The following is a 13,358-nucleotide window of genomic DNA, read 5'->3' as shown; positions in this document are numbered from 1 at the left end:
TCCCAAGAGAATGGATATGTTTGACTTTTCAATTTAATGTGTTCAAAAGCTAGTTCGATCGAATGGAAAATAAGTTTTTGTATGAATCTAATGAAAGCTAGAAAAGAATGAAATATGAACAAGTAAAGAAATTCTAGAGATTTCGGGAATCAGCTATGGAAATAGAATTAGGAGAAGAACAAAGGCCAACACACAATGATTATGCAAGGACTTGATACATAGGGGAAAAGCTACTATTGTAGTGCTCGCCACCTCTCGGATAGAACACGCTAAGCCTCTAATCAAGGAAAAGCTCTCGCATGATCCTAAAACTAGACTACTCACGATTGAGAGCTACTTTTCACATGCATCATAGAGATTCACAATCTCTTGCCAAATCAAAATAATGCACTCCAATCAATCCTAAACAACTAGCATTTGCAACTACTAATTCTATAGTCATGGAAATCCTAGCATCAACTCAAGTTTAATCACAACATCAATCATGAATTTCCCTACAATTTCCCCAAATTCATTCCCAAGGCTTCAACCCAAACCTCTAGACTAAGACTACTCAATAAGCATGATTAAAATCAAAATTAAACTAAAACTAATCCTAATCATAAAACTAATGGAATTAATGCAACTAATTGAATCAACAAAACTCGGAAAATTCAAATATCAAAATTGGGGGAAAATTCTAGAAAATTCAAAATATGAAACTAAATCTAAGATTCAACAATGAAATCAAAGCTTAAACGAAATTAATGAAGCAATTAAAGAATGAAAGAACAAATTAAAGAAAAAAGTAGAATTATACCTTGAATTGTGTAAATTGCATCAAAATTGAAGAACAAAAATGAAGAACAAAAATCAAATGAAAGAGAAAAGAAATCTGAAATTTAGTGCTGAATCTACTAAGAATTGAAGATTTTGAAGTTAAGAATCCTAATCCTAACCACTAATCTAAGCCATAATCTAATTCTCTCTCTAGAATTCTAAGCTAATCCTAAAAAATGAAATTCTCAAAATGAAATTACGTAAAATCTAATTGTCGAAACAATGCTGCGAATTCGTATTTAAAGCTCTCTGCGCAGCTGTGCGGTCGCACAAGGGAAGCTGTGCGCTCGCACAAAATACCACAGAGCTATTGATCCAAATATGCCAATTCGTGTGCTTGCAAAGGAACAACCGTGTGCTCGCACAGCAGTGTGCGCCCACACACAAAATTTGTGTGCTCGCACAACAACTTATCTTGCTGTTTGCGTGTTGCTGCTGCGCTCCGGCTGATCTGTTGCGCCACTCTTCTTGCTCATTGCTACTACTCTTGTGATGCTACAAGGCTGCAATTATGCTTGCTAACCCCCTTAGTTGCTGCTGTGAAGACACTTCAAAGCTCGTGGACTTTGTGAGCAACAACGAGGATTAATCAACAGTAGGCAAGGCAAGTGTTGCGTGCATAGCTGTTGTTCTTGTGCTGTGGCAGCCTTCGTATTGCTGCTGGGTTGTTCGTGCACCTCATGGGCAGCAGCCAAGTGATTGCTTCATATAGATGCACATAGAAACATCATCGCTGCATATTAATAAGGAATGTAGCACATTAGAAAATCACAAAACACGTTATTTAAAAATCGAAAATCGTATTATTAATTCGTATCGCAATTTTCCAAATCGTAAAATCATTTTAAACATCGGCAAGAATAATGACACATTATAAACACGTCAATTCTCAAAACGACCCTTACGCAATGAGAATGCGCAAAAAAGGCACGTTTTAAGCAAAAACGACTAAAATCTACGCATGACGAGAAAATGTTACGATAAATGCAAAAATGCAATAAACGAACTAAAAACGATAAAAATAAGAAAAAATAATAAGGATTTTTTAGTATTTACTACCTTGAAAATACACCACTTTTGTATTTACTACCTTATGAAAATTTTATTTTAAATACCTTAAAGTTCCAATTTATTTTTATTTACTACCACTTTCCAATTTTCTCATTTTAAAATTGAGATATCTATTTCGTTTCTTAATCATTTTAAGTGATTCAAAGCCCATTCTTCTCATTTATGTGTAAGGATTCCATAGAGATCTTGCTTTTAAAATTTTGCAAAAGGTTAAACGATTTAAATATTAATGTAAAAGTTTAAAATACATATGAATTATCAAACGAATTATTTTGAAATGTTGTTCTCAATGAAATCCCTATAGAGCAAGGAGAATAATGAACTTTGAATCACATTAAACGATTAAGAAACGAAAGAGATATCTTAATTTTAAAATGAGAAATCTGTAAAGTGGTAGTAAATAAAAAAAATTGGAAGTTTAAGGTAGTAATTTAAAATAAAAATTACATAAGGTAGTAAATACAAAAGTGGTGTATTTTTAAGGTAGTAAATACCAAAATTAACCAAATAATAATAAAATTAACTAAAATCCTAAGCTAAGAGCGACATAAATGTCGCTCATCAACACCTCAATTCAGCTTTGGAGGGTTGTTACCAGGCTAGGTTTTGAAAGATGGATAGGATAGAGGTTCAGGTTCTCGCCCTAGGCTTGATTTTGATGCTTTGATCTTGGATATTGCCATGTCAGGTTCTGGCACTTTGATCCTCTAACTTTGAACTTTAAACTTGATTGTTGAAAATTGAATCTTGAATGCTTGCCTCTTCGGTTTTCGGCAATCTTGAATCTTTATGCTTGCCTTTTATTTTTGGCAATTTGTATTCTTGAATGCTTGCCTCCTTAGTTTTTGGAAATTTTGAATATTGTACGCGTTCTTCTTCTATCTTGGCACTTTTGACTTTGGATGTTGAATGCTGGATTGTTGATCTTGATGTTGTAATTCTTCTCCTCATCCCAAGGATAGAGTAAGGAAGGTTGAATAGAAAAGTTGAATAGAATGGATTTTTTGTAAGGTTGTTTTGTGAGGATATCTTGTAAGGATTTTTGTATGGTTGATTTTGAAAAGAGGGAGTGAATTCCCGATTTGAAGGGTGCTTTTGGAGTGTTGGGCTTGCCGTATATCATTGGCGTTCTGGTGCCTTGAATCAACTGCAAAATTTTGAGCCCTTTTGAAAGATCTTTTGAATACATGCTTTTTTTTTGTAAAGACGATCAAGTTAGGTAGTAAATGCTCATGTATTGAATGAAAATTGAAAATGCATACATGTAGGTCCTTAATGCTAGACTTGCGGGGTAAGCTTAGAAAAACATAGAAAAAGACATAAAATCCTGAGCTAGACTCGAGTTGCGCGCTTGCGGCTTTTTCAATCATCATCATTGTAGGAACCATCAGTCTCAATTTCTTCTGGCTCGCTTGCTGGGTCATCACTGAGTTGATCATCATTGTATGAGTCCTCTTCAATGTAACTCTCGACCTCACTGTCTTGTTCATCTTAGATATCGACTCCAATGTTGTAGGCCGCTTCAAAAGTCTCGAGGCCTAAGTAAACCATGTGATTCTTGTACTTTGGAAGGAGACTTACAATGAATGTTTTGACCATCTTCTTCTCCGGAGGCCTTGATATCATTTCGGAAGCAACCTTTCTCCACTTATTGAGGTAGGTGGTGAACCCTTCTTGACTGCCTTGTCGGAGCACTTCCAACTCACGTAGAGTTGTTTGAAGTTCAATGTTAGGCTTGTACTGGCTCATGAATTCTTGAGCGACACCTTCCCAAGTACTGGCGTTTTTGTCCTTGAGAGAGTAGAACCACCTTTGGCAGATTGGCTCTAGGACATGGGGAAGATGACGGGGAAGAGTTCCGGATCGACTCCTTTGATGATCATCACAGCTTGAAAGATTTGAAGATGGTACTTGGGATTGTCACTTGACTTGAACTTGGGAATGTCATTGGCGGAGAACTCTTCAGGCAAGCTCACCTTTCCCTTGAATTAAGCATTGGTTGAGGTATCAAAGTAGTGCTCATTGTTGGCGATCTTTTTAACCATGCCCTCAATTTTCTTTGTTATGTTTGCCCTGGAATTCAGTTTCGACTGCTCTTAAGTGGGTATCAACCTCTTCGAACATGGTGGTGATTTTGGCCACTGCCGCCATGAGTTCACGGAACTGCTCAACTGTTTCCATTGTTGCTTAAAATTAATGGAGATGCAAGGACTAGTGGAGCTTGACCCAACCTTTCCCTTTGTTGCCGAAGCCAAAGCGTTTCTTGAAGCCTAGACACTTTGATGCGCACTGAGGACTTGAACAAATGAAGAAGACACGACTCATGACTACTCAAGACGTAGACAATGGACACATGGAATGCAAATGAATGCTATTATTGAGACCTAGACTTGACTCTAAGTGCTACTCCGAAGATTCGGGATTTTGGATTTTGTATTTGTGTCCGGGGTTTGCAACCTGTTGGAAATGTTTGAAAGGAGTTTCAACTTATTGGGATTTGTATAAGAATTTGTACTAGTATCGGGATTTACAACCCGTTGGAAGCATTTTTGAAAGGAGCTTCATTCTTTTGTGGAGGCTACCTCCTTGTACTAGAACTTGGAATATTGAAAGGGAATTTCGACCCATTGGATTTTGTATAATCTAAGGGAGTTTTGACCCAACATAGAGTATGAAATATTTTAGGGGAATTTCAACCCGATAGGAATGTAGAAATTAAATTTGTATTATTTCAAGGGATTTTCAACCCGGGAATAGAATTCGAAAATTGGATTTGTACTATTTCTGGGGAGTTTCAACCCATGAGAAGAAAATTGGATTTTGAACTGTTTCAAGGGGATTTTAACCCGTCAATGAAACTTGGAATATTTAGGGGAATTTCAACCAATTGGAACTTGGAATATTTCAAGGGAATTTCAACCCATTGGAAATGTTTTGGAAATCGAATTTGTATTATTTTAGGGGAGTTTCAACCTGCGAGGATTTGGAATATTTTAGGGGAATTTCAACCCATTGGATCTTGTACTATGTCTAGGGATTTTAAACCCATTGGAAATGTTTTTGAAAGTCTAATTTGTATTATTTTAGGGGAGTTTCAACCCATTGGAAATGTTTTTGAAGGTCGAATTTGTATTATTTTAGGGGAGTTTCAACCCGTGAAAAAGGAAATTGGATTTTGTATATTTCAAGGGAATTTCAACCCACGATAGAATTTGGAAATTGAACTTGTATTATTTTAAGGGATTTTCAACCCATTTGGAATAATGTTTTTCGAATTTGGGGTAAATGGAAAGCAAGGGTTTTTGTAGTTTGAAAGTGAATTTAAAATTCGAATTTGATTTGGAATTTGAACTTGGAAAAGAGGCGTATTATATAGAATATGAAGCTTTGAATTTGGAATCTTGGACTTGAAAATTCGGCATTACGCCGCCATGGATTGTAGGCATTTGGAATTGGATTTGGGACTTTGATTTTTGGAAGGGTATTTGACTAGGAGTTTGAAAGTTGAAAGTCCGGCATTATGCCGCCACGGATTTGGAAATTTGAGGTGTTGATCATAGAATTTTGAGATTGAATTGGTTTTAAATGGAGAATCCGGCATTATGCCATCATGGTCTTGAGACTCGAAGTTTGGAATATAGGACTTGAAATTTGAAAGTTTGAATTGAAGAATATGGATTTGGAAATTCGAACTTGAGGTTTCAAAGGTTGAATTGAAAAGTCGGCATTACGCCATCATGAGTTTGGACATTTGAACTTGAGGTTTTGAGGTTTGAATTGGGAATTTGAACTTGAGGTTTGAAAGATTGAATTGAAAAGTCGGCATTACGCCAACATGAGTTTAAACATTTGAACATGTAATTGGAGGTTTGAATTGGGAATTTGAACTTGAGGTTTGAAAGATTGAATTGAAGAGTCGGCATTATTCCAACATGAGTTTAAACATTTGAACATGTAATTGGAGGTTTGAATGCTTGAATTGGAAATCCGGCATTATGATGCCGTTGGATTGAATTTTGAATTTGGACTAGAAAATCGGGCATTATGACGCCGTTGGATTGAATTTTGAATTTGGAAGTTGAAATTTGGACTAGAAAATCCGGCATTATGACGCCGTTGGATTGAATTTGAAATTTGGAATTTGTGCGTGAGGCGTGTTTAGGGGTTTTGAATCAAAGGGAGTGGCACTCCTAAAAGACCATAAATCGGCGATTTTAGATGCGTGAGGTTTGAATGATGCTCCTAGGGGTTAGGTTTCCTAGTTGGAGGCTAATGGTTTTGGCAAAGCTTAGAGCTCGAGGTTATTCATTTACGCATGCAAAGACGCACACAGAATGCACAAATAGCACGTTGTCACACTAACATGGATTATGAATGTGACATGCAAAGTTCTCAACCTATGGTCGGTCTAAGTTTTGTATAATGCAAGTGGTCGGCTTTGGGTGTCAAAAAGGGTGCTTGACTAAGAGGCGGATCCGACAACAACTATTCACCTCCTCAAAGTGGAGGTGTTGGTTGGAGGACGACCTCCATACTTGACATCGGGAATGCCAAGAAAATGTAAAGTTTCGGTAGGTGCGGAAATGGTCACACACTTTGGTCAGGAACCGTATGGAGAGTCACCATTTCATTGCCCCCGGGGTTAACCCGAATGTAAAACACATTCATGTTGGGCAAGGTAGAAATTCGTTTTTTGCACAAATATGGATTTCGAAAACATGTATGCCATGCCTAGAAATTGAAAATTGTACTCAAATATTGTATTTGAAAAGCTCGTTTTTTGACATTCGTTCTCAAGGTTTGGGAGTGTCCTTCGAAATTCAAAAACCAGAACTGACTCCCACTCGAAAACTTAGGCAGCATGGGCAACCAGCCACTGGAAGCCACTGTGCTGGATGTAGGCAGCAGCGTCTGGCGCAGGGATCTGCGCGTGGCGCAATTGCTGGCATCCAGAACGTGAGCGTGGCAGTGGCAAGTTGCTCAAAGCATGCTCGTATAATCGAATTTGAAATCAGAACTCCCCAGCAGAGTCGCCAGAATTGTAGGTTTTTTTTTTCTCCGTACTCTTTTTTGTATTTCCCCTATGGGCTTTGAAAGATTTGAATTTCGAAGGAGTCGCCACCAAACAATTTTAAGGGTCCGGTTTCGAAAGACCAAAGTTGACTCTTTTGTGGATAAGGCATTGAATCTTAGAAACGGATGGGTGAGATCAGGGCAAGGTAACGAAGTGCTTATTCCGCGAGCTTTAAAAATTGTATTCGAGTACATGACATGAAGCATTTTCGGATAAGCCTAGTCATGACAATATGTTGGTTTGAACTTTGAATTTAGGACATAGAATTTCTACTTGTATCGTGATCACTTCTCTTTAAAGTTAATTGAAGGAACCTAAGGGCGGTTTGTCCAAGAATTATCTTTGTTAAACGTGATGTAACTTTGTATTTTCTTGGATGTAGCATGTGAGGTGATGAAAGCAATAAACAAATAAAGGATCATAACAATAAGTAAAGGAATTATTAAAAGTGCGTACAAAACCACATCACCTTAAAATAAGGTGAGCAAAGAGTGCGGAATTGAAATAGCAAGAATTAAGGTGCAATATTGAAATGCGATATTGAAAGGTGCGATATTGAAATGCGTTATTGAAAGGTGTGATATTGAAATGCGGTATTGAAATGATAATGTTGAAATTGTACTAATGTATTTGAGATCCGAACGCCAAACGACTACTTAATAATAAGTTTGTCCGACACGGATTCAATTCTGAAAATCTCAACTTTATGATAAGTTTCTCATCCCAAAGTGTCTTAGATTTCGACTATTGAACTTGAATATAGAACTTGAATATTAAAATTAGGAGTTTTGAATCTCAAAGGTTAGACCTTTTAATGTTAAAAAGGCCTCACCTTTAATGCTCCATAACTTGAAATTGATTCTAGTTTAAGGAAGTGATTACAAACAACCTTAAACATCATTGAATCTTGAATATTGAATCTTGAACTTAGGAGGCTAAATGTTTAAAGTCTAAACCTTTTAATGTGAAAAAGATCTCAACTTTAATATGCTCCATAACTTTGACACTAATTCTAGTTTAAGGAAGTGATTACAAACAAACTTAAACATTATATAATCCTGTAGACACCTACTTTTGTCCCCATTCCCGAAAGGGAAAGGTTCGATGATGAAAGCATAAATCTCCACTTGAAAACGCATCTCCTATAAAATAACGAATCTCAATTCCTCTTTTCATTTCACCCAAAACCTGCTATTTATATAAACCTGCTATTTATGGAAACCTGCTAAAAATAGTAACTGCCGTAAAGGGTAGCTTCTAAAAGTGGCAAGTCATAAAAGATAGAAACCTGTCAGAATTAGGTGTTGCACTCCAACATAAATCCTAAATGAGATAGAAAACTGCAAGAATCCTATTCCTAATATGATTCGGAAATAAAAGTTACGTATTAATTAAAATCCTAACGAGCCTAGAGTTCGTAACGGGCCAAGACGCATTCCGTCATGAAATTGATACGCACTAAAAGACTCGATTAAGTCTCAAACACTACGGATTTCAGGAAACCGAATCTGACTAAGAAAACAGCCCAGACCCTATTTTCAACGCCTGGCTCTAGGCGCCGAAATCTTCGGCGCCCAGGCCTGGGCGATGGAATTACCTGGGTAAGGGTTTTTTCCTAATTCTTTGTGGATTAGAACTCTGCAATTTTATCTTTCCACGAACTCTTCCCTATAAATACAGCCCCAAATTCGACGTGAAAGGAACACACACAATTCATATTCTGAGTATTGACTCCAACCCTTAGCCTAAGCCTCTCGCTGCGAAATTGTTCACGCGTTCTATCGCAATCGATCCATAAATCGAACAGAACGTATCCCGTCCCATAATTTGAGATTCGTTAAATAAAAAGGAAAAATAGCAAAGTCAAAGTGGTTAGTTTTCTGAGAACCGTGACGCACCTCTCAAGGGTGCGTCGTAATGTGTCCCTTTTCGATGATTTAATTGCTTTACTCGCCCTTTTTATGAACTGTTAAACTAACTGAATCTGATTGTTCTATCACGCCTAACAAATATAATATTTTTGGGAAATTGGATTATCATGCTAGGTCCTTAAATGCTATTTAAATCAGATAATCGCGATCGATATAGTATTATATGTTGCATATTGCTAAAATCAACTCAGATTAGGTTAATAGTTAACGCATGTCCCTTCAATTATTTATGCTGAGCTAGTAAGGATATCCTGCCTCTGGAGTTATCGACGAGCGAGTACTCCTCTCGGTAGTTACAGTCCCCCGAACCCTCAATCTCTACCTTGCGGGTGTATGTTGAGAGATCCCCACACCAGGGATCACAAGGGAACCTACGGCCGTCGTGGTCAAACATAATTGCACTCCCTTTATGTCACGATAACCGTGTGTTGTTAGTTTTTCTCATTGTCGTAAAAAACTGAATGGCGACTCCTATATTACTAGTCAATTGGGTGTAAAGTCACAGGAAATCCAATTACACTTGATTGAATAAAAAGAATCGTCACACCCACGAGGGACGAGGTCACGCATTAACCTCGTGCTTTTTCGACCCCCTCACAGTGGCGAATCCACTTGGGATAGTGAAGGAAATACTCGTGCTTGTAGGTAATCAAAATAGCCGAAGGGTGAAACGATCCTACCCCGCGTTTATTTCCCCATCAAGTTGGGACGATCTGAAAATCAGCATATTAATGTGAACCGGCAGAACCGCATAACGAATCTCGGCTCCCTCGGGAGTGGGGACTAAGGATACCTTTTTTCGCCAATAGGGGGGTGCATACGCCGCGCATGTTGCCCACTCGGTACTTGTGCAGGTAGCACACCTATCCCGAACCCAATTGCTCGCTCATTAGGTCCCTCTCGCCTGCATGCCCCCTTGGCTTGCACTTGCGGGTTGGCCTCTTGAGCGAAATTCGTCTGTTGAAGACACTACCTCGACCGGGGCATGTGTTGGATCTACGATAGAAGCGGTACCGAGCCAGGCGCAAATAACTACCCATAGAAGCCTATCCTAAACTACATGACATGTTATTATCGCCTCATGATGAATGTTAGTTATGTGTAGCAAAATATGTGATTGTGTGTGACAAACTATCCTAGAAAACCAACGACCTTAAAAATTGCCCAAACATTCATGGACTAATTTGCCAAAGAGTTATACCGAAATACGTGTTCCGCAAACCCGAATGATCGCCACAAAAAAAGCGACGCTCAGGATGGCCTTTAACGAATCCCACAAACGCTGCACAACGCGTAAAGGACGTTATTAGGCAAGCACGCAAAGCGAAGTCGCATAAACAGAAGTAGACGCAAACAGAAAACGAGAACCAGCCAGGGACGCATTTTCAACGCCCCTGACTGGGCGCCAGAATTTCTCACGCCCCACGATGGGCGCTGAAGTTGCTGCTTGGCCTTCTGGTCAGGCGCAGCAGCCTCGGTGCCCGCGCAAAAGGAAAATACGTAGCACAAAAAAATGTTCGTAAAAAGAATTGCTACGAAGGCGTAAGAAAAGCACTCGATTTCAAAAGCGACTCGTAAAAAAATTAATAACTCTTTGCGTCGTTGTTAGGCCTCCTACGACGACAATGCTCGGCACTAAAAAAACCGAACATGCTAACAATTATGAATGTCACACGGGCAAGTGTTTCGAAAATCCAAAGAATGACCAAAAGAAAAAAACTAAAAAGTGTACCAACAAAAGAAAGAGTGAAAAACCAATAGAGAGAGTCGAAGTCTAGACTATGTAATGCTTGAAACTTTGGGAACCTAAACTTTAGCTTATCTTATGCCTAGGACTGGTCCTGCCACTTGGTGCCGATCAGGGAATCAACGGTTAGTGCGTCTCGAAGATACATCGCCAACATCAGGTTTAGTGACTCCAAGCTCCGTCCTTCGTCCCTCATTTCAAGGATCTCCGCTTCCCCAACCTCGATTCGCACCTTCAAACATGTCCATCGAAGATTTGCGAGACCAGATGGTCCAAATGAACCAACTTATGGGCCAATTGAAAATTGAAAATGAAGCTTTAGCGGCTGCGCAAGCCAAAAATGACCTCGATAACGAGAAGAGGATTGAAAAAATGGTCCTACAGCAAACCATGGGGAGCAAATACTTCTCCCTCGATCCTGAACCTTTTCCTAGCAAACTACCAGAAAAGTTCAGTTCATCTGACTTACCAAAGTTCAAGGCCACGGACAACCCACGTGATCATCTACTGAGCTTTGTGAATACCATGAACTTGAAAGGCGTGGACAAGTCCATGTATTTACCTGCCTTTCCTTTGTCCTTGGAACCTGTGCCGCTCAAATGGTACTATCACCAGGACCCTAAGCTCTTCCCCACTTGGGAAGACTTTGTCAATGTCTTCATCAAGCAATACTCGTCGAACATGGATTTCCAAGTCACCATGCGCGAGCTGGAAGTTCTCTTCCAAAAGAAAAATGAGGGTTTCACAACCTACTTTGCTAGATGGAGGGACCAGGCGGCCCAGCTAATCAATAGGCCTCCCGAAACAGAATTGGTCCAAAAATTCATTGACAACCTGGACCCGACTTACAGACAACACATTAGGTACCTGGGACTTGACACTTTCAAAAGAGTTTATGATGTGGGAATAAAGATCGAGGACGACCTCGCCAAAACCATACAAAGCAAACCCACATATAAAAACAACACCTATAATCGGGGTAACACATCCCAAGCCCAAGAAGTCCATGCTGTAGAAGAAACTCCCGCCCGAAGAAGCCCTGGAAGATGGGTCCGAGACCGAAAGTTTGCCCCACTCGGGTCGACTTTGGTACAAGCCTTTGAAAGATTAACCAATCAAGGAAAGTTGAGACCTATAGGCCCCATCCGTGACCCTCCTGTCAAAAGCAAATATTGGGTCGAATGTACTTACTGCAAATTCCATCAAGGAAATGGGCATGACACCGAAAACTGCTGGAACCTAAAGAATACCATCCAGGACATGATAGAGGATGAAGTGATACCTCTCCCTAACGTTGGCAAACCTAACAACAACAAGAGCCCACTCGGCTCTTGTCACATCTCTCTCGACCAACCAGAAAATGAGAACTTCGACCCTACGGTGTACATTACACCTCAAGGTGTACCACTCGCTGTGGTCCCTATGGATCGAATCGAGAGAGAAGTGTGCGGTGTGTGGGATGATGATGCTGAAGATATCTACCTATCTCAAGTGTCGGGCCAGGACCTCTTTACTGAAACTTGGACCGTGTATGCTCTCATTGACACCACCACTCAAGAACCCGGAGTCGATAACCTCACCAGATCAGGAAGAATATACCAGCCTGACATTCGCCCACCTCCTATGGACGATATCCCAGTCAGACAAGCTCCTGAGAATGGACGGCACACTACCGTCGCAGAAGTCATTGAAATTCCTCTTTTGAAACAATTGAAAAGAACCAAGGCTAAAATTACCATTTGGGATCTCATGTGTACCTCAAAAGAACATCGCGAAAAGCTTATTCGCTCACTTGACCTCATCTCAGTGCCTACAGATATCACACCTGACTCATTGGTTAACCACGTCACGAGAGATGCTGGAGAAAAGGCCATAGTTTTCACTGACAAAGATTTACCCAAGGAGGGGGGTGCCCATAACAAAGCCCTCTATCTAGTAGTTGGATGCAAAGGACAAAACATCCCCCTAGCGCTCGTAGATAACGGTTCGGCGGTTAACGTTTGCCCGTTGCGAACCGCCCATTGCCTGGGACTAGGAAGCGATGACTTCCGAACCTCCACACAAGGGGTACGAGCCTATGATAACTTTCGAAGGCCTGTGTTGGGAAAAATCAACCTTACCATACAAACCAGGCCTGTGGCACGCACCACGGAGTTTCAAATAATCGACATCAAACCCACTTTCAACCTCCTATTGGGGCGACCTTGGCTCCATGACTTAGGAGGTGTGGCTTCTACCCTGCACCAAATGGTTAAACTTAACCATAACGGGGTAATACTAGAAATCCGCGCCCCTCCTCTCGACATCAGCTGTACTATGGTTGGAACGGCCGAAACTGCAGACGACCTTTATGGGTTTCAAATGGAAGAAACAATCCAGTTCATTGAAGACTATGATCCAGCATTCCTAGACCCGCATGCATCCCGGGTCATCCCTAGAATGCTGCTAGCTCAAGGTTATTTCCCAGGATCCCCATTGGGCATAAGGAAGAAGGAATGCACATTCCATCATTTACCCAACAAATCTACTCCCTTTGGCTTAGGCTATGAACCAACGGAGGAAGATATTGCTGACCGCCTGTCTGGGCTACGTCTTAACAAAGCCAAGCAAACCACCCTCCTTCCCCCGTATCAAAGAACCCATAACGGGATGTTCGTTCGGGAAGGAGAAGAACACCCATGCTGTGATTTCCCTGAACCCTTCGTTCAGGATGGCT

Source organism: Spinacia oleracea, chromosome 2 (assembly GCF_020520425.1).
Source record: "Spinacia oleracea cultivar Varoflay chromosome 2, BTI_SOV_V1, whole genome shotgun sequence".
Classification (NCBI taxonomy): Eukaryota; Viridiplantae; Streptophyta; class Magnoliopsida; order Caryophyllales; family Amaranthaceae; genus Spinacia; species Spinacia oleracea.
Note: the sequence above shows the minus strand (reverse complement) of the source record.